Below are 17,165 nucleotides of genomic sequence, written 5' to 3' on the forward strand. Positions count from 1 at the left end.
AATTTACTCTCCCAAATACCATTTAAGTTCTTCTTCAGAATTTAAACCTCCTGGGATGCGTGTATCGAGGTCAAGAATATATTTACTCTCCAACTGACGCAACCTGCGTATTTTGTCACCTCCCCTCCTCATGCTCGAAATTCTATCAATCACAAAGAATTTCAATAGATTGCGATTGCTCTTGTGTTTCTCTTCAAAGTGACGGGCGACTGGCGAGCTTTGGTCCCTATTATCAATCGCCCTCATGTGCTCAAGAATAAGTTTTTTCGCAGGGAACATGGTGCTCCCTACATATTTTTTGGCACATGGACACACCAGTACATATATCACATGATCAGAGAGGCAGTTGAGGTGTTGTGTCATCGGTTTTTCTCTGTCTTCTATGGGATAATAGACTGATTTTACGTTATTACTGAACTTGCAAGCTTTGCACTTCATACAAGTAAAAAAGCCTTTTATTTCATGAGTCTTCCTAGATGCCATCCTGACCTCATTGTTGCTCAGCTTATCCTTAAGAGAATCAGCCTTCCGATAGGTGATGCTTGGGTTGCTACCTAGAACCTCTGTAAGTGTCTGTTCAGTGAGTAACACATTCCAGTTTTTCTTGAAACTTTTCTGTACCTGCCACGAACTAGCGTGGTAAGTAGAGATGAATCTGATAACCTCCTGTTCCTCAGGTTTGTCGGTCTTGGGTACTAGTAACGACTCGTGGCTAATGTTACTAGCCTTAGTGAAAGCTGCTCCAATCACCTGTGGGTTATAACCCCGTTCTTTGAAACGTTCCTTCATTATGTCTCCTTCTTTTACAAAGTCCTCATCTCTGCTGCAGTTTCTCCGAGCCCGGAGGAACTCCCCAAAGGGGTTACTGCGTATGAGTGACTTCGGGTGGCTACTGTCAGCGTGGAGCAAGGTGTTACCTGCCGTAGCTTTGCGGTATAACCTAGTGACGAGTTTATTCTTCTCAATCTCAACTTTCAAATCCAAAAACTCCATCACACAGTTACTGATCTTACCATCAAAGGTGAGGTTAAGATCATTGCAATTCAATTCAAGGATAAAGTCCTCTGTCAGTGTTTCCGGACCATCCCAAATGATGAATAAATCATCAATGTAACGCAGCCAGGTTTTAACATGGCTGCGATACAAAGTGCTGGTCTCCGCCACCCGTTGCTCCCAGTTTGCCATGAATAAATTCGCAAAACTGGGAGCAAAACAAGTTCCCATCGCCGTCCCTTGTCGCTGTCTAAAGTATGTCTCATTAAAGATGAAGAAGTTATTTTCGAGACAAAACAACATCATTCTCAGAATCATATCCGTATGGTCTCGAAAGGAGATGGAACGTTTCTTGAGAAACCTCCGACAGGCATCGATACCATCCAAATGCCTGATGGAGGTGTACAGGCTGCCTACATCGAGAGAGATGAGGAGATAGCTGTCCTGCCTTTCATAGTTTTTAATCTTATTGATAAAGTCTCTACTGTCCTTCAGATATGAGGGTATCCCCTCCACAAAAGGACGCAGAAAGAAATCAATATATTTCGAGGTGTTCTCAAGGAGGGATCCAATTGAAAAAACAATTGGCCTGCCAGGGGGCCTGACTGCATCTTTGTGCAGTTTGGGCAAGAGGTATAACACTGCCACTTTAGGGTTTCTATTCAACAGAAAAGAATATTCATTCCATTCTAACAGGCCCTCATTATGCCAATCCTTCAACATGTTGTGATACACACTGTTTGTTCTTTCAATCTTTTCAATAGATGATACCTCATAACAATCTAAGTTGTTCAGTTGGCACATGCCCTCCTCAACATAGCTATTTACATCCATTATCACAACATTCCCTCCTTTATCCGATTGTCGGATAATAATCGAAGGGTCATCCTCCAAATTCTTTATAGCCACACGTTCATGTTTGTTCAAATTGTCACATACCCAGTCTTTCTTTCTGGCCAACTTTTTCAAATCATCAATTACCAGAGTTTCAAAAACATCAATGCCGCAAGCTGGCAGGATAGGATTAAAATTAGATTTTGGTTTGAAGTTATTGGGACAATTCAAACTAGGATTGAACCCCAATGATTCAGCATCAATGGGACTCTCAGGTGGTACATTGAATTCCAATTCCTTTAGAGCAGCCAAAGCTTTGACTTCCCAGATCGATTCCGTAGCCGGCTGGGTAGTCTCAATCGTTTTACCCGCATTCTTTAGTTTGAGTTTGTTCCATTTATGCAAACGTAGTTTGCGAGTAAATTTGAAAAGGTCAATTCGCTCACGAGAGTAAATAAAGTTCGAGGTTGGGCAGAAAGAAAGACCAAATTGTAACACGTCATGTTCTATTTTAGATAGAGAACGAGAAGAGAGATTTACCACATTCTTTTGGTTCATTTTCCTCGTTTCTTTTGGTCCCGTGTTTCCACTCCCATTGGGGTTCCACTGCCTTTTCCACCTGCCGCCCCTCCTTGTTTGGTGCTGGATGCGGTGGTTTCTTCTCCAACTTTGCCTCTTCCTCTTCCTCGAAATCCTTTGCTTTGACCTCTGCCCCGATCGATCTGCCAATTTTGCTGATGTGATGTTTGGTTCATCACACGGAACTCCTCCCAAAAATTTGTCGGTTGGATTTGGTTAGTTTGTGCCAATAGGTTGCCGTCTTCTGAAGCATCACTTTCCACAACTTCTTCCTCTGAGATGCCTTCCGTTTGTACCCTATCCAGGGTAGCCTGTATTCCTTTGCGTTTGACATTGTCGTATTTGCGACTAAATGTGAAGATACGGCCTGACTGGTAGTCAATCTTATCCCGTAAGAACTTGCGTTCTTTCTTGGCGACAATTTCATCTTCATGTTTGGCAATTCTTTTGGCTATTTCCTCAAATTGTTTTGTCATATTTTCGGTTGTGTCTTCCTTGTTGATCTCCTCTTTAAGTTCTGCTATTTCCTTTAACAATGCAGCTCGGTCTTTCCACGCATGTTTAATTAGAATTGATAGCATCCTGTTGGAACAATCCATCAAATTCTCCGCCCATTCCTCTGCCAATTCCACATCCGGATCTTCATAAGATGGGGCTATTAAAATTCTTAGACCCCTTGGTACCCTCTTTTCCTCTTGGTACTTCTCCAGGGTGATAGCCTCCCACCATTTGGAAACTTCCTTCCTGGTTAATTTTTCCAATTTAGAGTATTTTTGTTGTAAAGGAATGGGGAGATTTGCATTTCCGGGCTGAGCTTTAGGCACTGTTGTTTGGACAAACATTGTTTGAGCTCTCAATCTCCTACGTGATTCTGTTTCATCCTCCATGGCTGTGATACAAGGAGTTAAAATTATTTAACTCCACATGCCCATATAACGGAATTCAACCCGAACTTTATTGCTGGAATGGTATAAAGTATGCGTGCTGGAAGACCTCCGCTCGAATCCCCAGTACAATGTGCTGGCGTTCGTGCCGGAGACAGTCACTTAACTTCAATGGGGCGTTTTAAACAAACAACATTGTATTCCGCAAAACGCTCGCATTCCGGTGTAAGCAGAGCCCCATGTGTATTAATAGCCAATGTTACAATAAGGCGGGGGTCTGTGAGAAGCGAGCCTGGCTGTGCAAGCGGATGAACAAGCACTCACCCTTGCATAGAAGTCTCGGATCCTGCGAAGCCACAATCGCGTCCCAGATCCTCGGCGGCTCGGGTCTGCAAAGTTATTCGCTGCTGTGCTCGTTTGTACGTCTCCTTTAGCCAGTGCGGAAACAAACGTCCAAAAAGTAAAGCGGTCGACCGGTTGAAAAGTTATGAACAGTTCACATCCTTTGAGACACCGGGACCCTCGGACTGCGGTGCACACCGGGGTCAAAGGCACCCTGTAAGTATTCCGTTTCACCACACGCTGACAAGCGTGAGAATGCACTCGAAATCCAGAAATGTTCACCATCCAATTGAATCATCCAGCAAGGTTCGTGGGTGTATATTTTATTCCAGCGTGGAACACAGTTCATAGAACTAAACCCCCAACGCGTTTCAGCGACAACTCGCCTTGGTCACGGGTGAGTAGTGTTCAGAAAAGTAAACATTAAATAAAGTTTTCAAAACTTCATGTATGAACATAAACAAAGGACTAAGTGCATAAAATGAAACACAGCGGCCATCTTGGCATGGTCAAGTCCTAATAATAATGTGCCAAAGAGAAAGACATCTCCATTTGCCTGTCTGATTCTTGCAATGCTATATACGGAACAACAAACAGTGTCTATCACAACATGTTGAAGGATTGGCATAATGAGGGCCTGTTAGAATGGAATGAATATTCTTTTCTGTTGAATAGAAACCCTAAAGTGGCAGTGTTATACCTCTTGCCCAAACTGCACAAAGATGCAGTCAGGCCCCCTGGCATGCCAATTGTTTCTTCAATTGGATCCCTCCTTGAGAACACCTCGAAATATATTGATTTCTTTCTGCGTCCTTTTGTGGAGGGGATACCCTCGTATCTGAAGGACAGTAGAGACTTTATCAATAAGATTAAAAACTATGAATGGCAGGACAGCTATCTCCTCATCTCTCTCGATGTAGGCAGCCTGTACACCTCCATCAGGCATTTGGATGGTATCGATGCCTGTCGGAGGTTTCTCAAGAAACGTTCCATCTCCTTTCGAGACCATACGGATATGATTCTGAGAATGATGTTGTTTTGTCTCGAAAATAACTTCTTCATCTTTGAGACATACTTTAGACAGCGACAAGGGACGGCGATGGGAACTTGTTTTGCTCCCAGTTTTGCGAATTTATTCATGGCAAACTGGGAGCAACGGGTGGCGGAGACCAGCACTTTGTATCGCAGCCATGTTAAAACCTGGCTGCGTTACATTGATGATTTATTCATCATTTGGGATGGTCCGGAAACACTGGCAGAGGACTTTATCCTTGAATTGAATTGCAATGATCTTAACCTCACCTTTGATGGTAAGATCAGTAACTGTGTGATGGAGTTTTTGGATTTGAAAGTTGAGATTGAGAAGAATAAACTTGTCACTAGGTTATACCGCAAAGCTACGGCAGGTAACACCTTGCTCCACGCTGACAGTAGCCACCCGAAGTCACTCATACGCAGTATCCCCTTTGGGGAGTTCCTCCGGGCTCGGAGAAACTGCAGCAGAGATGAGGACTTTGTAAAAGAAGGAGACATAATGAAGGAACGTTTCAAAGAACGGGGTTATAACCCACAGGTGATTGAAGCAGCTTTCACTAAGGCTAGTAACATTAGCCACGAGTCATTACTAGTACCCAAGACCGACAAACCTGAGGAACAGGAGGTTATCAGATTCATCTCTACTTACCACGCTAGTTCGTGGCAGGTACAGAAACGTTTCAAGAAAAACTGGAATGTGTTACTCACTGAACAGACACTTACAGAGGTTCTAGGTAGCAACCCAAGCATCACCTATCGGAAGGCTGATTCTCTTAAGGATAAGCTGAGCAACAATGAGGTCAGGATGGCATCTAGGAAGACTCATGAAATAAAAGGCTTTTTTACTTGTATGAAGTGCAAAGCTTGCAAGTTCAGTAATAACGTAAAATCAGTCTATTATCCCATAGAAGACAGAGAAAAACCGATTACACAACACCTCAACTGCCTCTCTGATCATGTGATATATGTACTGGTGCGTCCATGTGCCAAAAAATATGTAGGGAGCACCATGTTCCCTGCGAAAAAACTTATTCTTGAGCACATGAGGGCGATTGATAATAGGGACCAAAGCTCGCCAGTCGCCCGTCACTTTGAAGAGAAACACAAGAGCAATCGCAATCTATTGAAATTCTTTGTGATTGATAGAATTTCGAGCATGAGGAGGGGAGGTGACAAAATACGCAGGTTGCGTCAGTTGGAGAGTAAATATATTCTTGACCTCGATACACGCATCCCAGGAGGTTTAAATTCTGAAGAAGAACTTAAATGGTGTTTGGGAGAGTAAATTGTATATTGTTCTGCCTACAATGATGTATAGTTGTGGATATTACGCTGTTTGTTTTCTCGAACTCCTAGTAATGATTCTATTGTTTTTAAATCACTTCACATTGTTATTGTTTCTTAGTTTACACATTTGTTGGAAGGCCGCTTGCACATGGCATTAGAAGTTCTGATGTGCCGTTCTTGTTTTTCTATAGGTGACACATATCTGTGGAGAGTAGACCGGGGCGGAAGATTTGATTACCCCATGGGGTCATGCACATTATTTCCCACTTGGGATTCAAAGACTCGACTTCAGGATATTGGTTGAATGAATTAAAATTTGGCATATGATTGACTTTGAAACTATGTGACTTAAGATATGTATGTTCCCCATGGGACCTAGCAGGTAGACCCTCTCCCACTTGTGTTACACAGAGCCCGGTTTCCTCAGTGTCACCCAAATGCACCTGATTATGATAAATGTGATTGTATATTATTTTTTCAGAATTGAAGATGACAGCATGATTTTTTCACAAATAGAAATGTTTTTCCCCACTTGGGATAAAATGTATGATTTATGAAGGTGTGGATTTTCTACACACTATTGAATTTCTGATATGAGTAAAAGGTGTCCGTATATAGCATTGCAAGAATCAGACAGGCAAATGGAGATGTCTTTCTCTTTGGCACATTATTATTAGGACTTGACCATGCCAAGATGGCCGCTGTGTTTCATTTTATGCACTTAGTCCTTTGTTTATGTTCATACATGAAGTTTTGAAAACTTTATTTAATGTTTACTTTTCTGAACACTACTCACCCGTGACCAAGGCGAGTTGTCGCTGAAACGCGTTGGGGGTTTAGTTCTAAGAACTGTGTTCCATGCTGGAATAAAATATACACCCACGAACCTTGCTGGATGATTTAATTGGATGGTGAACATTTCTGGATTTCGAGTGCATTATCACGCTTGTCAGCGTGTGGTGAAACGGAATATATATATATATATATATATATATATATATATATATATATATATATATATATATATATATATATATATATTCAAGGTACTTATATCTGGATTCATGTATAGTTAAACTTTACTTACCTTTAGGAACTTTACTTCACAATATTTTTGACCCCAATATTCTTGACCGGATATTTTGTCCCACAGCATTTTTGCTTCTGATATTCTGTCTAAAAACTGGTGTTTCATGCTATATGGCACAATGCCATTTGGTGCTGCTCTTAGAAAGCCTTTCAACATAAAATAATTGGGTAGGAAAGTTGATAAATGATTCACATCGCTAGGCCTTATGAAAAAAGTCTATCACATTATGAATTTGATTTAGAATTAAACATTTGTAAAAGGTACCTTAGAAATCAAAATAAAGAACAGTTGCGATGGTCAATTCCCTCAGGTGCTACTTATCTACTAGAACCACAGAACGTAAGTTGTAAGGCTCTGCAACATAGGGTCATTGGTGCTCGAAGAAAGTATCAAACATCAACTGAGGTCATTGATCTACTGTAGATAAATGGTACCTGTGATGGTATCCAAAGGCAAATGACCATTGCTATAGGTTATTTGTTCTCTGTTTGTGGCTCACAAGGTACCAAATGCAATCACTGCACTTTACACTGAAAATATGATAGGTGCTGATTAGGCAGTGCAAGGCAACAGTTGCTTGGTGGACCTATGTGGGCCTAGATAAAAAACAAAATCACCCTTGTATATGACAACTCACCATGTGGGTGTTTATTGAAAGTATCTGCCCTTTTGTAGTTCGAAGATGTTCCATGTTGACCATGGCTCTGGGATCACCATGAACCGGTATGTGTTTGAGATGGTAAAATCACATGGTATTCTTCTTCCACTCTATAGTTTCAGAATTTTATAATGTGTGGAGTAGGTCTCAGATTTACCATAAATCGCATAACACTGTGATGCAAGAAAATCTGCAGTGTTGCAGTATGTGATTGCCAGAAAATTGTCCTTCCTTATATTTGCAATCTAACAAGGCCATGGCTGCATGATGCTGAACATGATTTAGCACAGAACCATGGGGGTAAAGGAGAGTTAGCGATGTCTTGCATGGGATTTGTACTCAAGGCACATCATCCCGACCAAACCATTTGCGCAGATAACAACCAAGGTTCAATTGTGTTATATGTGTAATTTTCACCAAAAAAAAAATATTATGCATGGAAATTGCAAAAAAATTCTACTAGGGCATTGTTTCTACCTGTTTTCGTGTGCCACTAGTATTCCATATAAAGCCAGGTTGCGTTAGTGTTTGTGATTTCAGTTGATATTACATCAAGATGTCATAGGATCCAAAGCCAGAAAGGAAATGTGACCCCATCCTGTGTCTTGCTAGTGAAGCATTTGGCATGCACTGGGCTCTGGTGCCCTTACACCTGCTGCACTACTGAGATCTATGCACCTGCTTTGCTTGGAATCCCATTTCTGTTTGTATTGCTCCTTCTCCAGTACCTCCACTGTGCATATTCAATGTGGGGTCTCATGGTATGCTTCACAGAGCCTTTGAATGCTGCACTTGCATTAGCTTTGGGGGCAAAAATCTATTTGCAGAGTTAGGCTGCATCGTTCGAGCTCCGGTGCAAAACCTTAGTCAATCTAGGCCCAATAGTTATCATAGTGAGTAAAAAACTTTATTGTATAGTTAATAAAAACCATTACAAAAATATTCAAAATGGAAATAAATTAATAGCATCCGTTTAGAACTGGTCAGTATACATTCATAGTTTAGACTTAGAAGCATTAATAAACAAAATATTTGTCGAAGAACGTTCAGTGCCTAGACAATTTGATTTTATAATGTCCATTAACTAGTTGTGGAACAGTGAGTTTGACTCATTTTCCTCCACTGTATCCACTGGCTGGCAAGGAAGAATGGCGGGTGCATTTTCTTGCATGTCAGTCAAAGGTAGGGGTTATTTACTCTCAGATTAACAGCATGATCTTAATTTTCAGCTTTGTGCAGTGACACCCCTTTTGCTCTCAAACTCCATGACAAATGTAACCAATCTGCAGATAAATTGTGGATCTGCTGCACACAGGACTTTCATAACGGCGGAACTACAGGTGCGTATTCTATGTTCAATAAACTTTGCCTTAAGCCAGTGCCGTCGTTCCTGATCCAGTGCAGGACAGATGCAGAGTAGATGGATAAAGTCTTGCTATGCATTGCCACATAGATCACACTCCTTGGTGTCAGGTTTCCTCCAGTCCGGTTTATCTGCGTTTGTCGGCAGATTACCCATCCTTAAGCTGAGATATTACGATTTGACATATGCAGAAAAAGAAAACCCAAGATAGGCTGCGGGTTTGAGCACGCTGTATGATTGAATTAGCATCCAGGCATGTGCTCGGTGACTGAAAATCGACTTATCGTTGACCAGCGGGTGCCTATTTGCAGCTTTTTTAACAACTAGCTTAAATGATGGTACCGGTAGCTTAGTTTGCCACAAACATGCAAGTTCGGTAGTCTCGAGGGACAGTTTTAAATACTTGGCATACTGAGAGTTGGGGATATTTAGCATAGCTTCCCACGTGGCAAGGTTGATTTCTGTCTCCCTGTTCATCCATATGTCATACCAGAATTTGATGGTCTCGTACTTTTTTTGCAGTTCTTGAGATTGTAGGCCAAACTCCAGTCAGACCTGCGCAGGTGAGGCATTGGGTGGTAAACTGAATACCCACTTATAGACTCTAATTTGAATCTTGTCAAAAAGCTCTGCACTTCTGCCATAATGTAGCACACTGCCATAGCCTATTATAGGGAGTAACTTGGCCTTAATGACTGTCAGAAGTGGATTAAAAAAAGGGCGTTTAAGCTGTTTGGAAATACTGTTGAATGTATGTAACAGGGCTATTCCATTTTTTTCGATGGTATCGAAGTGCAAAAAAAAAATTAAGGCGTCTGTCCAGTTGTACTCCCAAGTATTTATAATTGTCCACAAATTCCAGTTTCTTATTGTCTATGGTAAAGACTGGCTGTATGTTACGCCGACGAGTCATTATCATGATCTTTGTTTTCTGGCTGTTTATTTCAAGAAGATTGCATTTTGTGTAGTCTGCCAGTTCATGCAGGAGGCGTTGCAGACCTATTTTTGTCTTACTTAGGAGCACCACGTCATCGGCATAGGAGAAATGTGTCAGCCTTAATGTTCCTAGCCGAGGCGGGTGGGCGTTAATCCCATCCAGCCTTGTGGTTAGATCTGCCATGAACAGATTAAAAAGGTGGGGGGCCAGGATGCAGCCCTGCTTTAATCCATCATATGTGTTGATCTTCCGTGTTAGACGATGCCCATTAACAATTTTTACCTGCATCCAGGTGTCTGTGTATAATTCCATTATGGGATTTAAAATTGTATCCGGCAGGCCCTGCTGTTTTAACTTGCACCAGAGTAACTGACGGCTAACGAGGTTGAAAGCCGCCTTGAAGTCTACAAAGCAGGAGTACAATGCTTGATGGTTTTGCATAATTTTTTCAGCGATTAAACTTATTGCCATGGCAGTGGCCATGGTGCCTGTACCCCTACGAAACCCAGTCTGATTTACCAGAATTTTCCTATTATCCTCAGACCATTTTAGTAGGTCAATTAGGACCAAGGATGCATAGCATTTTGCGTCTGCGTCGATGAGTGCTATCAGACGGTAATTAGATGGATTTTTACGGTCTCCTCCTTTGTAGATCGTGTTTATAATCGCCCCTCGCCTTCTATCTGGGAGCCGACTCGTGTTATTTATTGACCTAAATAAGATTTTAACTTACGTGCCCAAAATTGAGGGTCTTCCTTGTATATAGCCAGGGGGACACCATTTGGTCCCGGTGCACAGTCTTGTCTGCTTTTCTTAATTATTTGCAATGTATCAAATTCTGCATGTGAAATGGATGTTTGATCACCACATAGCTGATTGGCATTCCAGTTGTTCATTTTTACAAGGACAGTGGTCTTCAGTTCCACTGTTTTTAATATGTTGTGAATTATGGTTGTGGATGGCACCGATGAATTAACTGAAAAAGTATCAAGTAGATGTTGAGTCCATGCCTTTTCCGTAACACAAGTCATGCTTATTGCTTGAGATGATCTGCGTAGTGAATTTACTTGCAACCAAAATGCTCTGTTTTTTTATGTTATATAATAATTTGGTCCAAAAGTCAGTCACCTGGGTTTTTTTTCAATCCAGATTTGTTTTTTGTATTGTTTCCTGATTAATCGGACTGTTTGCCAAACGGGTGAGTGTGAACTGCGACCCTTTGCTTTCCTCATGGACTTCCGCAGACGTCTTCTTAAGGATAGTATGGTCTTGCTGGGCTGACCATGTTTCTTTTGGTTGGATTTCTTGCTCAAGTTGGCTCCAGTTTTTGGTAGTTTCTTCAAAAAGGCGGTCCATGTTTCTACACACAGGTCACTTTAGTTGATTATGGTTTGAAGTATGTTTTTTGCATCTTTGGCTATTTGTGGTAGTGAACTGGTCATCCATTTTAAACGCTTCAGATCGATTGTTGTTGTTTCTCCAGCTGTTGTTCGGGCTTTTGGATGTTTGATCGATGCCAGGTTAATCTCAATATGCTGCATTGAGTGGACACTATCCACTGAACATTGAATGTGGAAGTTTTTGATTAACCCCAACAGGGGAAGCGAGATGATGGTATAGTCCAGAATTGTACTTGTGCTTGGGCCTATGTGGGTGATTGAGGGGGGTTTATTTTGTTTCTCACAAAAGCGCTCAAGGGTCAGAGCTATAATTACCAGCACAGATTTTCACTATTAGTAAATGTCTATTTGGCAGGTGAATCCTTGTGCGACACGGTCGAGGATGCGACCCATATACACCCCCTGAAAGTGACTAATGCCACTGAAACATATATCACAGAAAGTTGACCCGCACCAAGGTTTGTACACACGTATTTGATTTATCCAATTTCTGTATTTCACAGTAGTGATAGATATTTAAACAGAAACTTCCCACACATAAGAATTCCAAAAAATAGTTGATTGTAGATTTGTCAATTTTCTTTATTCAAGTTCTTAGTTAAAATTCCCAGGATTGCTTGTTGCCAACGCGTTTCGTCACATCCCTGACTTCTTCAGGGCTCAAAGTTAATATTATTGACAAAATTCCTAGTTAGCGTCAGCCACAATATAATCTCTACATGTTCTGGTCTGATATATTAACATTAATTTATTCCGGCATGTACCCCTCAAAGCATTCAGTACAACACAGGGAAGGTACCTCCTGGTCTTTTGTTCGCGGCTTAAATAATTAGTGTCTCGTGGCCAGCGCTAGTATGCGTATAGGTGGTTCCCCAAACGTCCTGGACAGTGCATGCGTTTATCTTGTTTGACTCTTCCATTTAGTACACGCAAACCCTGATTTTCCAAGGCCCACAACAACTGTTTTACGACATGGTCGGTCTTCTTGGCTGGCGGTATCTCCTGTGTTTCAACCGCCCAGAATTCGCTGGCAGCCATAATATTCTCTTTCTCTTCTGGGAGCTGCATAAGATTAACGTTGAAATCACCCGTTAGGATTATGTCCCATTCTGGATGTTGAAGACGGAAGCCTGATATTACATTGTTAATGGCAGAAAATAATTCTTTCTTTACATTCATTTTTGGATGGGCGTATATATTAATTAGAATGATGGTTCCGATACCGGCCTGGGATACTCTCTCAATTTTGATTATTTGCATGTCTGCCTCGGAGGCTGCCAGTTGGGAGGCCTCGACGTTTAGTGCAGTACTTATATAAACCGACAGACCCCCCTTCGCTCGACCATAGCGCTGAGTGCGAATTGCACTACCATGAAAACTAATTCTACCAGGTACATCAATTGGCTCTATTAGCCATGTTTCCTGCAGTGCGATGATGTCATAAGTATTCCAGGTATCCATTTTCCTGTCGTTGTTTAGGATTTCTTTGGCACCGGCGATGTTCCAGGAAAGAATTTTTACTATGCCATCTCCGCTGTTACACGCTCTACTTTGGATTTAGTCTTCAGTTGGATGGTCTCGCGTTGGTCTGTTCTGTTGGTCAATTTTGGAAATATCAGCATCCCTTGCCCCTTGCAGTACCGAATATGTATATCGGTTTGCCCCTAATTTGATGCGCTTCCTTAATAGGGGCGAGGGGTAACCTGTTGTTGCATCTTCCTTCAGAGAGATCCCCCATTCCTCAAATTTCTTAATTTCGTTGAGTAACTGACTGACAGTTTCCGTGCTCCTCCAAGTTGTGAGGGTGCCTTCCTTGGCTGTGTTGTTTCCAAGGGTGATGAATTCAATTGCCAATAGGTCGGCGCACGTTATATGATTGAGGCTCGGGATAGCCGATGTTAGATGTAAGATGTTTCCTCGGTTTGGATAATCTTGCATACCTTGCATTTTATAATTAGGTATAAAAAGTATCCTTCCAGTTATTGTTGGTTTTACACCATGCGTGTTGTCATGCGGCTGAGTTCTCCCTATTTTATTGCTTCCATTTTTCTTTGCCTCATCCCTTGTGTTATTAACTTGTTGACTATAATTATCATTCCCTGGTTGTTCCGGTTGTATGCTTTCCTTAGTTTTTATTCTCGGAATTGTTCTTTTGTTTCCGCCTAGTTCTATATTCGGTGTACGATCATTAATGATATTCACTGAATTAGGACCTGGCCTTGTAGCTTTTTCTGGTCCGATGCTCTGATGTGGGTCATGTTGCTCGGTAATAATCTTTACTTGTAGTTTATCAGGCTTATTCTGGTCAGCTGTTGCTATGACTTGTCTTGTTTTGGTTTTATCCCTTTTGGAAATGACGTTGTTACTCATAGTTGTTTCAAGGTTTAAAGTGACTTTATGTCTATTGTCTGGACCTTTGATCACTACCCTTTGGCCTCTGTGCTTGATTGACTCGTATCTGCTGTGCTCTTGTTTCCTTGCATAGTAATTGGTACTTTCTTGCTTAGCCCAAGTTTTTTGTCCTAGATTGTGATCATAATCGATACTTTCCAGACTCCAGTCCGCCCCACTTAAGGATGTGGCTAGAATTTCCTGTTCATCCTTATTTGAGTCATCTGTGTCTGAGTTTGTTGCATGGTTGATCTCCTCAAATATTGTTGATGCTATTTTTCCTTTTGTTTGTGCTGAGTCGTTGTGACATTTATGCTCGGCCATTAACTGCTGCCCTTTTACAGTAGCACTGTTTTTTGAAGGCTGCGTTGGGGTTTTGGTGTTATTGGCAACTGATGTGATCCCTCCACGTTTCCCTCTTTGGCTTTAGATGATGGTTTTCGACAGTCAAAGATCGGGAAATTAATCAAGGCCTGGTTAGTAGCAAGCATGCGGTTAATTAGTTGCTTTCTATTTTTCCTCGCGTGTTTTTCTGCCTTTTGGTTAACTGTTGTTTGGTGTGCAGATTTTTTTTGCTGTCCTGTTCGTACTGATCTTTTTCCAAAGTTTCATGGTTTGTACTATTCCGGGCTCCTGAACTGTTTCCCGTACTATTTTCCTCTTCCTGATTATAGTCGTGTTTTTTTTTGATGGTTCTATATCTTTTATCTGTTGCATTGCAGATGTTGTCGGGTCTACCATTCTCTTTTCCCGACTTGGTGTAGCTTCTTTGTGTGCATCTTTTTGCCAAGCGATAAGGTCTCTTTCATTTAATATGCTATTGGAATCCAGATTTGCGTACTTGCATTCATGTAAGATGTCTCTGAGTATTGACGGCAAATCTTTTAACTTTTCCAGTATTGGGCTGCAAGTGCAGTTTGGAACCTGGATCCAGGAGCGGGACTGATCTCGAAGAGCGTCAAACAGATTTCCCAAGGTATCCATTTTTTTTGTTTATACTGGATATGTGTTCCGCTATTGTACTCATTAGGTGGATTTGAATGTCAAGTTTGTCTGACTGTATATTCAACGTTTTAATTGAGGTTTCCAAGATATCACCCAGTGCACTATGTAGTGCAATTATGGATTCCAGATTTTGGCTGAGACCGCTCATTCCTACTCGGTTGCATGCATTTGCTTCATCCATGTTTGTCGTAGGTCTACTATATGCGTGTTCATCATGAGTCGCTGGCTTCCAATATTCCTCATGTTGTGTATACGAGGGACCTTTGTGTAGTGATCCTTTTGCACGTGATGGGTCGCATGGCACTGACATGCTTGAAATTTCTATTATTGTTGGTTCATGACGGCGCTCAGGGCAATTGGGAGAAACTAGATATCCTTTGTTTTCTACATCCCGATTTGACCCACTGGATATCTCAATTAAGTTATTATTTGCTAGTTCCTGGGTTGATAGATTTCTTTGAAGCAGTTTATTTGAAATGTTTCCTTGTACCTCCGTTGTTACAGCTATTAGCTTTGTTAACTTGGGGCCAATTTCACTTGTTTGCTTGCCTTGCTTTACATTACAAGATGTTATGCTTTGATGCTTATCCAAGAGGGTTTGGGAGTTCGACCAGGGATCGCACCCCTCACTCTCTTTACTGATTTTTCGCTTTAATTGATTTAAACGTGAGTCCAGTCTTGGAGTCGAGTGGTTATTTGGTTGTACCTTATGCACATCCTCTGTGGTGCTAGCGTTGTAGCTTCCTTCATCATCACCGATAGGTACTCAGATGTGGATATCAGCACTGAAGTACTAGATTGGCTACAAGTGGCAACAGAATTCGTTTGGCATTGAAGCCTTTTTTTAAAGGCAGTCATTTAAATGGTTGGCCACAGAATGTATACGTTTGTCGGTGTAAAACTGTTCTTGTTGTATATTTGTTCATGTCACTCAGACCAGTTCCCCTAATAAGGTCGAAAATAAACATGTTAAATGTTTTTCCCAAGGATCTCTGTTGTTAATTCAACTTAGACATTTTTAAACACTTAGAAGTCTATCGGACCAATATCTAAAGTACTTTTTAAGGGGGGGGTGACATATGAATGTGAACGATGTACAGTGCACGTATGGTAAGATACACCTAATGTACAAAGATGTAAGGACTTGTTTATGTCTGTGAAATATGAGTGGGTAACACACGAATGTACTTGGTATTTTTAGTGGAAGTTATGCATGTGAGTGTTTACACACGCGATTCGGGGAAGTGGTTAGGGAACTCCCATGCAGATATTGTGAACACCCAGTCAGATTTAACTTACTTGCAGTTCACAACCGTTATCGAGTACATTTTCTAAAATTGAAAATCTGAAAAAACAAGTTGCGCATGTTGATAATAATCAATGTCCCAATTACCACAGCTTTAGATGGGCAAGAGATATAGAAACATGAGATATATTGTAAGTAGTAATTACAATTGTAAATTGTATTTATATAGCCCTCACCATCCCTGGCGAGGCGTTGAAGCGCTTTTTGGCGAGTAGTACACTACTCCGGAATTCTAGGTTAGAGTTTTTTAGTCAGTAGATTAGTAACATACATTAAACTGGATATAGAAACGATTTAAAAAATCAAAACAAAAAATATGCCTGATTTTGTAAACTAAAACCTGTTTATTTTCTACAGTGAATTAAATACACATACATAGGATAAGAAAAAGGGCATACGAGTATTTTGTTCAGGAACACCAGCCACTAAGCCTGTTTCTCCAAACAGTCATAAGTCATGTATTGGTCGGAAATTTCTAATGATCCAAACATGGTTAACTCCGTAAACAAATGCAGACAATGGGGCTTATTCACCGGGCGTCACTTTTTATATGGTAAAAGTCAGTTGTGGCTGGCATGACTCGTGTGGGGGGGGGGGGGGGTAAATTTAATAATAAAAATAAACTTACCTTCCCGCCGGCCTGGTCACGCAACGTCTCTCCTTCTGCTCTCCTGCAGGAGGAGGAAGCAGGCAGCCAGGCGCCCACCACTAAGCCAATCACAACGCTGCAAGCAGCGTTGTGATTGGTCGGGACACCGCCCAGTCTGGGGCTAATGGCCCGGCCATGTTCTCAGCCTACATGGAGAAGGGTAGAGTGCGCATGACTAGTTTGGTCGTCCCCAGAGGGCAAAACAAACTAGTCATGAGCACTCAGGAGTGGCCACACCACTCCTACCCTGCCCAGCCCTCCACGCAGAGCAGCCTTGCCCACCCGCAACCAATCCCCTCTGCGTTCTCACAGTGCGAGAAGCAGAAATGTAAAATAGTAGTTATTACCATTTTATGTTTCTGCTTCCCACACTGCAAGAAAGCAGTGGGGCGACGCTCCTCTGCCCTAGTGG

Source organism: Lissotriton vulgaris, chromosome 9 (assembly GCF_964263255.1).
Source record: "Lissotriton vulgaris chromosome 9, aLisVul1.2, whole genome shotgun sequence".
Lineage (NCBI taxonomy): Eukaryota > Metazoa > Chordata > Amphibia > Caudata > Salamandridae > Lissotriton > Lissotriton vulgaris.